Source organism: Halichoerus grypus, chromosome 15 (assembly GCF_964656455.1).
Source record: "Halichoerus grypus chromosome 15, mHalGry1.hap1.1, whole genome shotgun sequence".
NCBI lineage: Eukaryota > Metazoa > Chordata > Mammalia > Carnivora > Phocidae > Halichoerus > Halichoerus grypus.
Window position 1 is genome coordinate 29,147,189 of NC_135726.1, and position 13,639 is coordinate 29,160,827.

The window sequence follows — 13,639 nt, forward strand, 5'->3', positions numbered from 1 at the left end:
TGTACTATTTTTTTTTTTTTTTATCTGCATACATGTCACCTCATGGTTGCAAGCCGGTGGCCAAGGCTCCAGAATCCTGTCTGCCCACTGTGTGCCAAGGCAGGATGCCTTCATGAGGCTCTGTCTTTTTACCAGGGAGAAAATCCCTCCTCAGAGCCCCTGGCCCATTTCTCCATGTAGCTCCCAGGTCAGAACTTGTGCCGTGTGTGCCCCCCCCTCCCCACCCCAGCTTGCCAGGGAGGCTGGGAAAGTGAGCATTTGGCCCAGGGGAATAGAAAACATCATGACTGGCTTCACCTGACTGGGATTCACCACCTGTGGCTGGCAGAGGGGCCAACCTCCCTGAAATCCGGGGGCCTCTATCCACCAGCTGAACAAAACTGGGCTTCTCTTAGCAGGGATGAAGAAGGCAGGGGAGAGCTAAGGGACAGGCTGCCCGGTAGGCGACACAACGTGCCTACCACTGTAACCCCGGGACGGTTGTCAGGGTACCGGGCTGTGATACCAAAAGATTCGAGTTTCGAGGCTGCCGCTTCTCCCTGACCAGCCACAGGCCCGTGGCCGGCTCCCGGTGACCTCTGTGTTCGGTGTTCATTTGCTCTAACAGGAGGTTTCCTCAGTGTATCATGTGAGCTGACTAATGACGTTTAAAAGAGAAAAGAGGCTTCTATTCATCCAACTTCTTAAGTTAGGCATCTCGTGACATTTCTTAAGGCAGGAAAACATGTGTTCAGGCATTCATCCGACAGTTCCTGTGCATCTCCCCTGGGGCAGTTTTGGGTCACAGAGATAGTTAAGACAACCTCTGCCCTCAAGAGGCTCACTGTCTGGTGAACAAGACAAACATTTACACGAAGAGCTAAGCTGAACATGACAAGGGCCATAATGGAGATCTGTAGACAGTGCCATGGACCAGAGAGGAGGTCAATGTGCCGAGTGGGGGAGGGATGCCAACAGGGCGGCTGCAGACAGCCGTGCGGGCCGTGTTCCGCACATCTCACAGCAGTGCACGGGGAAGCCCTGGATGCTGGCATCCAAAGCCCTCTTAAGACAGGAAACACTTGCACGGGAGAAAAAGGAAGACTGCAGGTAGGATGAGGTAAAGAAGGAGTCCACGGGGGGGAGGGGGAATAACAAGTATAGTCGATGGAAAATTCGGGATACAGTAAATGCTCTGGAGCAGACCCACCATTGAGGGAAAGGGGTGGGGGGTCACAGAAAGGAGGCTGAGAGTCAGGTAAGGCTTTTTACAACCTGAACCTTATCCTTTAGTTGGCAGTGGAGAGTCAATGAAAGTTTTAAAACATTAAAAGTAACTCATTCCTTCAAAGGTTAGGGAGGCCAATCCCATTTGCAAATTAAATAACTACCAAACTGCAGGAGTCCTAGACTACTCCCAACTCTATTTAATAAACAAAGAAGTTATTATAATGTTTGAGAAAGAGCTGTCAACTGCGCTTCTAAGTTTTTCAGAGACTCTGATGAAATGAATACCTGTGTTTTGTCCTTCCATAAAACTGAACAGGTTAGGGATACATCCCATAAATCCTACAATTATTTCAAGCACAAAGCATAGCTTTACTACATTATCGCTTTTAAATAACACATCACCAGGTTCTGGTTCCCAAAACCACTTTGGGGAAAAATGCTTTCCTAAGTGACATCACCCCCTTTTCCATATAAAATGAAAAAATAAAGGATCATATTCAGAAATAGCAGGCTCTGGGAGGAGGATTGGTGTACCTTAAGAGCCCACTATGGAACCCCCTACTGCCCTGAGAGAAACAAAGAAATAAATTAAAAATATAAAAACCCCCAAATACACATAGTTGAGCTTAAAAGAGGTGGGCTGCTTTTCCCCAAATCCATTAATAAAATAAATCACCGTATTTCATATTCACAGTCATCTCTGAAAGTTCTCCTCTTAATTGCTCCATGGCATCATGTTTTATTTTAGTAAAGTTCAGATTTTATTGCCAGGGACTAATGGGCATGGAGTCCCTGAAGAACTTGTTTTAAAACATTGACCAGTCAACCATAAAAGGGATATTAAAACAGCTACAGAGGCTAAATGAGAATTAAAAAGTATAGCCATTTATTTTTAAATTAGAATCCTCTTTCGCATTTAGGAATATAATAAAATGTGTCATAAACTTTCTACTTTCATTCCAAAGTATTGTTGTAAGGATCGACTGTAATGCAGATACAAACCTTCTATGGTTAAGCAGCACTCATTAAAATCAAGTGCTGTTTTTAAGCATTATTAGAGGCATTTTAAAATTATAAATGATTACAATGTTGTAAAACCCTTCCAAAGAGAGACACAGAAAAGGAGAAACGGGAAGGATCTAATGAAGAAGACTGTTAATAAACTCGTGCCATCGGTAGGTCAAAATTCACAAGGCAAGCAGGGGTCAAGTCCTAGGACACATCTGGGTAGAACCTGCAGTCCAACAGGAGGCTATAAAATGTGTTCAGATGAGATCTGTGTGCATCACTGTTGCATCATTTGGTGCCCTCCCCTCCAGTCTGGGAAGTTTTTCTAGAACCACGTAGCATCTCTCGCTTTACTGATACACCATCTTCTTTACCAAGGTTCGATATCAGTGATTAGGGAAGTAGCCCCATTTTGTTAAGTGGGAACCTGGCCAGGAGAGAATCAATCTCCTAGCCTTGCCTTGAGTTCAACCTGACTGGGGCACTCAAATCCCCAATACTCTGATAATGGGTTACAGTCCTTCTCTTCTTCTGGTGGCCCAGAAGAGGGCAAGTATCATTGACCCAGGAGGGAACGCCCACTCCGATAAGGCGCACGGGGCCCGGTCGCACGCGGAACATGGAAATGGCTTTTCAGGCTCCCTTCTGAAATAGGGCATGAGGCACAGAGAGAAAGAAGATGGTTTTTCCCAACAGAAGCACTCTGGCCAAATAGGACAGACACAGGATGTCCAACTCAGAGGAACAATCTTTTAGTAAACATGATCTCTGAAAGGACTCGAAAACAGAGACCTCAGCAGAGATCCAGGCTGGTGCCAAAAAGGGGGCAGGGGGCAGGGCAGGAGCAGGATGGCCAAGGGGCCCAAAAGCTACTTCATTTCTAATTCGGCAGCACCTTCCGTTCCTCTCAACAGTTTTAAATAAAGGCATCTTGAACTGGTTTAGATTAGCCCCCACCAGGCACATTTGTAAAGATAAAAAGAACATGGTTGTTTTCCTTCCTCCGAGACGGGGGCTGCGAAGGGAGAGCAGGAATGTTCAGTCGGGTCTTTACGGAGGAGAGAAAAACAAGAGTCAAGTATGTTCTTATGCCCGTGTTGCTTTGAAACTTCGAACTCTCAAACTTCTTGTCCTCCTTGGTCACAGAGATGGTGAGGAGAGGAGCCAGGCAGGGGTAGTGGGGGAGGGGGGGAAGGGGTGGAGACAAGGGTGTTTTTCTTCCTTATCCTGCAGTTCACGGCAGCAACTAGCTTGTGTAAACATTCGGTAGCCCATCTGAACCCTATTTTAGAACAAAACAATTTCAGTTTTAAAGTGTTTGAATTACTTTAGCTAAATCTGAGGATTTGCCTATTGAATCTGGAGCTGTTCCCTTTCAACTCTGAATGAAGGAAGAATTATGAGGCTGGAATTATTCAATGAGAGCTATCTGTCCTGGCACTCAATCAAAGGGATTAGGATTTGGAGAGAAAAGCCTACAGGTGATCCTCCAGGAAGCATACCAAGCAGTTATCAAAAACATACAAGTTCAAAGCAGCTCAATTTTCATATGTTAAATGTACTTGGATGCAGCCCCAGGCTCCTTTCTAGGTAAAAAATTGTGTTAAAGCTGTTTGTACTTGCATACTTAGCAGACAAGGGAATAAAAAAAAGCACGTGGTACAGTGGTGCCGGGTCCACCTCACCCGAGTGTAACGCGATAAATCAACCTTGTTCTCTCGATGAAACACGATCTGATACTGTGTCCAGGCTTCAGACCCATCCCTGACTCCTAACATCATGGCAGATATTCATTTACCTCAGCAATGCAAAAGAGCTGTCACAACACAAACGCTGCGAGGTCAGGCCCCCGGCACCGGCTGCTTAACAATTAACAGTGCATGCTATTCACGAGGCTTGGGTGTTGTTTTCCCAAATACCATGATCTGGGCTTAATGGTGTATTACCTACTTAATAGCTTAACTTGGGCACACTGAAAAGGAGAAGAAAAGGACACACACTGAGATGTAGGTTATAGACTAGGGTACGTTTGGGGTGGCCTTCCTGTACTAGCGGATCATCGAGACAGACACTTTCTATGGCCCTGACAATTCTGCAGGGCACACCCAGAAGGCTACAACTCCCTCTGGTGTGCCCAAAAAGGTCCGGAGAAAATGAATGTGTAATGTGTAGAAATAAAGTAAAGGGAGACTACGACAATCTGCATTCGGTCATTAGAAATGTATGCGACACATGTCATAGCCCCCCGGACACATAATCCTTGCTCAGTGGATGGCCATAAAGGTAGCGGCAGAAACAGGGCCTGCTTCTACTACGTCCAACCTCCATGGAAGGAAGGCTACAAGACTCAGCCTGTCGCTCACTGACAGGGAGGGCGGCGAAGGGCCAAGAATTTCCCAGACAGAGCATAGCACCAAGAGGCAAGCATGGGGATCTCTGGCTACAAAACTTCAGAAGGGGAGTCGGCCTACCCAAACTGTAGTAGCCTCATCTATAAAATGCGCAGAAAAGCCTACTTACCCAAGAGGCTGCTAACTGCTATTTATTCAATGTATGCCAAGAGGCACTGTGCTAAAAGCACTGTACAGGCATTAACTTTTCTCCAATCGCATTAGGGGATCAATATTAACATTGTTTCCATCTTAGAGATGATGACACAGAATTCAACAAGCAGCTGGCTCAAAGTCACTGTACCAATAAGTGGCAGAGCACAGATTCAGACCCAGGACTCGGAATGTAGGGTCTGTGCTCTTTACCTTCTACCTGATTCTGCCTCCCTATACATGAGTCTTAAATTCGAGCTGCCTTCTATAATTAACATCATTACCAGCCTACTGGGCTAGAGCCCCCAGGACCCTCCTCAAATCCTCCCTCTCCCTCCCTGTTGCTAATCGATTGCCAAATCTCATCACCCTATCTCCGCTACGTCATTCTCCTTCCGGCGTGGTGCTCCTACTGCCAGGGCCCAGGGGAGGTTCCACTACCTCTGGCCTTTAACAATTCCAACAGGCCAGGCTGCCTTTTCTTTTCTCCAAGTCTTTGCTCATTCTCTTCCTGAAACTTGAAATACCGCCTGCCTCCTTTGCTTATTAGCACAACCCTACACATTCTTCCATGCCCTGGCCATGAGAAGCTTCCCTCGACCTTGATTACTCTCTCGCCAGTGCTCCTGGAGCACATCGGCCGAATCCTTAGTATGTACTTCATCCTCCTCGGCATTTCATTTAGCCGGACTCCCTGACCCAAACCCCTCTATGTGAACTATACTACATAAGTACCGTGTGTACTCTGTCGTATTTATTTTTATTTCTGTGGCACCTGGGTCTTCCAAATATGCTTTTCTGAACCGGGAAAAATAGAGGGCGGGGAGGAAGAATATCTTAAGATTCATTCCAGGTCACAGATGCTTGATTCAGATGATACAAACAATAAAAACAAAGAAATAACAACAGCAACGAGAAAAGCCCTGGTATTATATGAGGTATAAAGGGAGCACAGTGGATAAAAAAATCTAGGCATGGGTGCCAGACGGCCAAGGTTAAAATCCTTCTTCTACTGCATGCTAGCTATATAACCTTGGGAAAGATTCTTAACTTCTCGGGGCTCCAGTTTCTTTCCCTCAAAAATGAGGGATAACAACACTACTTACACCCCATGAGTTCACTGTAAAGGATTAAATAATGCATGGAGCATTTAGAATAGCACTTGGCACATAGTAAGTGCTCAATAAATGGTAGATAGAACACAACATGGAGAGAATATTTCCTCTCCTTGCCATCTAAAACACTAACCTCTTAAAACAGGTACAAAAGAGAAGTAAGCATTACAGTTCATGCTCTCTCTTTCAGAATCAGAGACGAAAAAACTCTAAGAAGTTGGATATTGCGAACTCTGCTAGACTTTTTTTTTTTCATAGCTCAGCTTAAGGCCCCAACATAAAAGAGCAATGCCATAAACCTGGCTCCTCCTGGCTTCTTATTATCTTGGCACTGAACAATCAATTTGAAAGTACATTAAGTTATTTAACAGGTCACCAAGTAGCAGAAAGCTAAAAGTTTAACCATATTTACAAGGAAGAATTATATGAAAATATTTTTATTGATACCATAAAAACCACCATTAAAAATGACTGCATTGAAATGCTCAACGTGTATGGAACAAATGGGCAACTCTTAAAATATTACCTGGTTCCAGACAGTCCAAATTTTGTGTCTCGTTAGCAAATAAGATAAGTGACTTTGTCTGAAATGATGTTTTATAAATCCTATTAACGGGCTATAAGGGAGGCAGGGGTTCCCAAAACAGGAGACTTAATTTCTGGGTTCAATCCCCATTGTACACACAAAAATGCGGGGGGAACAGAGGGGAGGGGCTGTTTTCACACAAACAGACTACTAAGAGTCTCTAACAATTCCATTTTACACTTTTCAAATACCTGTACACTCATTATCTTATCTGCCCCTCACGACAAGCCTGAGAGGCAGGCTGGGCAAATATTAACACTCCTGGGGATTTTAACAAGAACCGAGAAATGCAAAGTGGCTTCATCGGAGTCAGTTTAAAGCTGAGCTGAGTCAGGCTCCTGGTGGCTCCGTGGCCCTTTCCACAGCACGTGGCGTAGAGATGGATACACCATCTGCACAAACCCACAGAATACTGTCCTGCTAAACTCTGTATCCAGATAAATTATAAGGCATTTGTTTGTTCTCCTACTTTTTGAAAAATAGAAGTGATACACTCTCACCACCACATAAATAATAGCACAGCGCTTTGTATATACTACCTTTTTTTTTTTTAAAGAGCAGGACGTCCTCCAATGACTGGTGCAATCTTGTTTTTGCCTTTTCTTGCCAAAAAGAAAATATGGCTTTAATAGAAGTTTACATCTGCGTGGCATTACGTGCATGTAAAACAGATGTAACCTAATTACATTTTCATTTAAATTGCTAAATAGCTACCTAAGTAAAAAGCTAAAATAACATACAAACAACAGTTACTATAATAACAAGTGTACTTAGAATTGAATGAAAAGGATCAAAGCTGCAGCATATAGAATTTGAGTTGGTCTTTCAAAAAGAGAGCGACGTCACAACGCTGCCTCCATGTACCCCCGTCATTCAGAAGTCTCTCCTGCTCGGCCGAAAGACACAGCTCGGCTCGGCCTAGACACCTGGAAGGAAATCCAGAGCGTTTATATAAAGACTCTGGGTTTCATGAAGATTAGACACACTCTACTAGAGATTATATGGCAAAACCCTAAATTGGAAATTAGAATTCCAAGGCAATACAATCAGCTTGATTATAGTTTTAAGCAGACCTGTCTAGGCTGAAATCAGGAATCAGCTCCCAACCCTGAGATCAGAGCACCCTTTTTTTTGGATTTGTTGCAGAAGACAACACTGCACGTCAGTTGTTGCGTACTTATGACCTGTCCCTTCCCGTGTGCCACACGAAGGCTCGGCCGAAGGATCCAGAGCACTTGGGAGGATGTTGAGTTTTGCGGAAGGGAACACACGGTTGGTCTTCACAAAGTAGCAGGCCACCATCTGAGACAAGTGAAATCCTCAACAGTGTCCTCTGGGGTAGCGCAAACCGGCTTGACCCGGCTTTGCCGAGTACTGTCCACTGTTAGCTTTTCCTTTTTGATTTCACTCACATTCTTCACGGAAGTGAATTTCAGGCAGTGGGTGACAGTGGTTGTTATTTTAAGCAGGCTGAGAAGAAAACTATACGTTCAGAGTGTTCGAGCAGTGTAAAATTATTTTCAAAATCAGAACAGTCCATCACTAAAAGCAAAGGATCTGGCACTGGAATGCCTGCTGAAAACATTCTCCCATTCGCTTTCTTCTCTAAACTAGACCGGCCAGTTTTTCTGAATTTTGCAAAGGAGTGCAGAAAAATAAAAGACAGCCAGGCCCTGTTTGATCACGGGCCTGAAATGTTTCAGAGGAATTAAAACAACAACAACAACAAAAGGAAACAGACTATCTCTCCTAAAACTAAGGGTTTCAAGCCGAGAACGTCCTTATCAGAGACATGGACAAACTCTAAAAATTAGCTTTAAATGATACCCCAATACACCTACCCTGAGTGTTAGCTTCGGGCTCCCCTTTCCATTTAATTGAGCAAATGTCTCTCAATAGAGGTGCGAAAGAATGGAAAGACAAAGGACTGGAGGTGAGGCACTGAAAGACGTGCAAACAGAAAAATCACCCGGGGGCCAGCATCTGGTGTTAATGTTGGCACTTCGTCCCCAATGGTGCCTCAATGCGGTATTTTAATGGGCGAGCAAAAGGCCACCAGCATGCGCACTGCCTCTCCCTTACTACCCTACAAACAGCCTGTACTTGAATCTCATCAAAGACCTTTTAAAAAGGGCTCCCACGCATGGAGTGGGAAAGATTTTCTTTTTCAGATCTACGCATTCCACACCAAAACCGTGGTGATTCCCTGCCCAGATCTGGTAACACGGAGGTTTGGGAAGAGAACGGGAAACCTAACTTTGAGAATCTTCTCATCCCACAGCGGTTCCCCAAGCTGAGCACTTTGGATTCTTCGCTTCAGATTGGCTGCTGTCTGCTTTCTGTAAAGGGTGTTCATAAAGTTTCACAATGTGTTGAGAACAAGTTTGCGAAAGACAAGTGAAGGCTTGTCGTGATTTTGTAACCAATTATTTCATTTGTGTTTTATAAATCGGTCATAAATGTCACTGACTAATTGCTGCCCTCCCCCCCCCCCCATACACCCACTGGAACAAACAGGCAACCCTGTACCACTCTTGCCAGGGGCCAAGAGTTAATGGCAGGTTTTACACTAAACTTCACCTATTTGGAAGGACATCAGTGGCAGCTGAGGACACACTGTGACTTCTCTACTCACCACCATGCCTCTCTGCCCTGAAAAACAAACAGATTTCCATCATTCCACTCTCTGCCCAAGAAAGTCAGACGCCAGGAGGAAAGGTAACAGATGGCCCAAAAGAAACAATATTAAAATAATCATATGACAGTATCACTGACTTAGTCAAGGTCTTATCTATCTGATCGTTACTAAACCAGTAGTTACTCAAAAGCACACATTAAGTGATGATTTATCTGTTTGACTATGGTACAAACATTGTCTTCTATTGATGCCTTAGTAGCTCTGGGAAAGGAAATGTGAATAATGTCCTGCCGTGGAATGAACTTTAAAGAATAACCACATTCCAAAGGCTGATGCCAGAGGCAGGGGAGGAGGAGAGAAGTAATTACTTTGAGATGGGTTAAAAGTCAGCAAGAAAGGAAAGCTAAGGGTGGCTCTGTCCTATAAACTTTTCTGGAACTCTACTCCCTTAAGTCAGCCTTGACAAAGGATCTATGTCACTAAAAAAGAAAAAAAAAAAAGACATAAATGTGACAAGCTGCCCTCATTTTCAGAGTTAAGTGTATTCTTCACAATGGTGTTTGAAGCCGCAAAACAGTGATTGTTCAGAAACGTACCAAGCTATAAACACCTCCCCTGGAGAATGAGAAGGTTCTGCCACCAACCATCTAGCTCCTCCTTTGTTCAATTTGTGAAAGCTGAAGTCACAAACGTGGCTTGTAGGCCAAACCCAGCTGTTACTTCTATTTTTCAACTTTAAGAAAATTAGTTGCCCAAGTTTTTATATAATTATGTTTTGTTTTTTAAAAAAAAAAAAATCTGGATTTCTGGCTTCTTTTGGAAAAAAAAAAAAAAGAAATCTGGCAAGTCCACCACAATGGGCCCACATGGCCTTCATGGCAGCCACTGGCTGGAGGAAAGGACTGGCTGTCCTCTTTAGGCTGAAGGTGTGCTTTCTGGTTCTATGTTATCCCCTCAAGTCCCCGTCACGTTGTACCCTAACCTGTGTCACTCACTGACATTACCTGAGGGCCCCTGTATGGATTTGAGCTGACCGTTTCTGCTGTTTGGTGTAACCACTAATTAACTGCCCAGCAAATAATCCTTTTCCCTATTTGAAGGCAGAGAAAAAAGAGATTTCAGAAGCCCCTAGTCCTATCGAACAATTCCAGCTGTGACCAAAATTCTGCCACACTGAGTGAGTCAGTGTTGGAATTTCAGAACAATATGCGCCACACATCCTTGGGCTTGCCCGAAGACATCTGGCCCCAGTCCACTCAGACTGGCTGTGACCACTGGGTCAGCCTCTCCTCCAGGTACCCGATTCCCTAGGGGTCTGTTGCATGTTCTGGGGGCAAACTAGGAAAATAAAGCATACCGTTCTCCTCTAAAGGAAAAAATACTCTATTTTTATTTACTCTATTACTCCAAAATTAAGTCTGTTCAAAATTGACCTATCAGACACACATTTTCAGCCTGACTTTTTTACAGTTACGATAGAGAAAAACCATCATTCTTTGTGATATATTTTTTATAATGAGGACCACACCAAAAAAAAAAAAAATGCAGAGAGAAATCTCAGGATCTTTGGAAATAGAAATGAATGTACATATTTTGCACCAGCTAGCAGTAATTACTTTACCATGTGAGGCTCGGGGTAGGTAGTAATGTGCAATACCTTTAAACTTGGAGCCATCCCAAAAAACAAACAGCAAAAAACCTGACCTCTGACCCTGTTTTGAAGCATCACCACCCGCTTGGGTAGTGTTTGCATGTTGAAATATTTATTTCCTTCATAAAAAAATCTATCTGAATATCCAATCTCTCAGCAGAAAAGAGTCTTATTTCCATGTTAGCAGAAGCCCTTAAGTAATTTGGGGCTATGATCTGAACACTACAAGCTTTACCCACTTAAAACTTTGCCAGCTTCAAGCTGCATATTTTTCTCACCAGCTCCTCATTTGCAAAACATATTAGAGATTCAGGTGAAAGGTGACGAAGTTTCCACAGCTGGAGAGCCCAGTTAGAAAACTCTCTGTTTCTTGGGCATAGCTTCCAGCAGAGCTGTGTTTCTGGGCATTCTGTCACTTGACGACAGGGTTTGTGCCGGTAGGGAGGGGCAAGTTCTCACAGGCCGGTATTGTAGAGGTCACTTCTGGATGCCCTGTGGGAGAGACCGAAGCCTCTCAGGCAGGCTATTGCGTCGAAACACCTCCGACTGTGGCAGTAGAGCACGGGGATATCACCCCGGGGGAGTTTTTCTTCATCTGTCCCCTGATTGTGGTATTTGAATAAAAGGCCTAAGAAAAGTCACTCAGACTTTGATTTCCGCCATGAAAAGCAAACTCCAAGTCTCACATACGGCGCTCGACTGCATCGCATTTGCAAGTTGGGGCAGGTGAGAGGGAAGAGGTGCAGCTGAGGTATCTGTGCCCCTTCACCCGGGCGCACCCCTCAACCTTCACCAACAGCGAGGGTGAGAGGAACCCCAGCTCCTCCTCCATGATGCTTTCTAATAAGACTGTGTGGTGGGCTGAGCCTTTGCTGAGCTCTTCTCTGAGGCCCAGGATCGAGATACTAAAATTACCCTCAGAACGGCTCTTAAAAGCAGGCCTTTAGGTTTTCCTTCGTGTCCACCAACATTACGTCGTGGGGAAATGGCTGTGCTTTTCTGGTGCAGTGATTTGTGGAGTACAAAGGAATATGGGCCTTCATCTTCAGATACCACTAGAACTTTACTTCCAAATTAAAAAAAAAAAAAAATTTCTTTTTTAATTGAAGTATAGCTGACACAACTTTACCTCCAAATTTAATAACAGCTCGTTGGGCCTGAAATACTGTGCAGAACCCATGTTATCTCTCTGTGAGGAAAACTGGCCACACTCTGTTTAGACTTGTGTCCAATGTGAATCTGTGGGAATTTAGAATTTTGTACTTCCGAAGTATATCAGAAAGTGGTTTTTGCATCTAATCTAAACCAGTTATGGTTACTTTAGGGGGGAAAAAACCCAACTGTATTGCAACAAGAAAGAAAACGGTTGTATACTGAACTATTTAAATATAATTGTTTCGCTACTTAAGAACTTCCCATTTAGACTTATGATAAGAATGAACCAAAATACAAGCTCAATGCCACTTTGGATTTACAAACGAAAGTTTTTTTTTTTTTAAGATTTTTTTTATTTATTTAACTGACAGAGAGAGAGAGAGAGACACAGCGAGAGAGGGAACACAAGCAGGGGGAGCAGGAGAGGGAGAAGCAGGCTCTCCGCTGAGCAGGGAGCCCGATGCGGGGCTCGGTCCCAGGACCCTGGGATCATGACCTGAGCCGAAGGCAGACGCTTAACCAACTGAGCCACCCAGGCGCCCCCAAACAAAAGGTTTTACAGACAGCTTTGTGGATCCTAACCTGCTTGGAATGAGAGGGGCTTTGTAAGTCATACAAGGTGCTGATCAGGGCCTCTGCAAGCCTTTCCAGCACTTTTGGGCAAATGAGAAAAAGGGGCCCCCTGTGAGCAAGCAAAGTCTCCCAGTTTGGAGAGGGGAGTGTGGGCTGGGCTTCAGCACCTCTTCCTTCATGCCTGCCCCCTCAGCTAGGAGCCCGGAGGCGGAGTGTAAGCCGTGTGACAGGTGTGGAACGTGACAAATGTGTAAGCAGGCCTCTGTTTTCAGCCACCCTGGTTTCCAGGTAGCAAAAGTCTTGTTAAGTAACCTCATCAGCACAAAGAGGTCAGGGACTAATTTCACAACTGTTTGATAAAATGACCTCGATAGCATCAAGTTAGAAGGATGAGGAATAAATCAAGGGATTCTAGTCAGAAATAATTAGCAGTCACAACAGAAAAGAGCAAAGTCGTATGGTTTCACTTCATGATTAACCAGTTCTTCTAGACTTAAGGGTGGGACTGGTTCTACTGTCTTCATATTCTGACTCGAGAAGGGCATGCACAGAGCTGAGATCAGCAGGTCTGGTTCTCTCGATGGCATGAAGAGCCATGAGTGACCTTCTGCTGGTGAGCATCAGAAACTTGGAAGCCAAGTTTTCAAGTCCAGAGATGAGATGTACTGAGCCAGCATGCTTTGGCTTCAGGCTCCCTGTGGACGCAAATGGCTCCAAGGAGAGGGCAAACTGAAGATCAACGGGAAGGAGGCAAGCATCAAAAAAGCTTCAGAAATTACCAGAAGAGTTGGCTCGGAGGTTAGCACTTCTTAATTTTAGGATGGAACCCAGGAAAGCAGAGTTAGTGACGGCAAAGTCATGTCAGATGCACAGACCTCTTAGTTCTTTCTTTACCTCTATACTGGGATTTTGTTCCTAGTGTTAGTTACAATTGTAAATTAGATGTAATTGTAATTTTGATGATGATGAGCTGGCAGCTTTGTATCTATTAACAACATGTATGCCTCAAAAGAAGGGAGGGAAATAGGCAGAAGACACAAGAAATTCGCACACATATACACAGCCAGGAAACATGAAAAATGTCCAACCATAGTCGTGACAAAGAAATGAAATGAGATGTAACTTTTTGCCTATAAATTTGGCAAAGATTTTTTTTTTAAA

The 13,639-nt window shown here is 44.2% G+C and overlaps 1 protein-coding gene and 1 long non-coding RNA gene across 3 annotated transcripts in view; both read right to left on the reverse strand.

The window, feature by feature from the left end:
• Window positions 1–13,639, reverse strand: part of FTO (FTO alpha-ketoglutarate dependent dioxygenase) — a 368,954-nt gene that overhangs the window by 99,889 nt on the left and 255,426 nt on the right. The window lies entirely within an intron of this gene.
• On the reverse strand, window positions 6,297–8,782 carry LOC118528990 (uncharacterized). Its single transcript, XR_004913899.2, has 2 exons — window positions 7,535–8,782; window positions 6,297–7,387 (listed from the first exon to the last, which is right to left on the reverse strand). It is a non-coding gene; the product is annotated as an uncharacterized LOC118528990 (long non-coding RNA).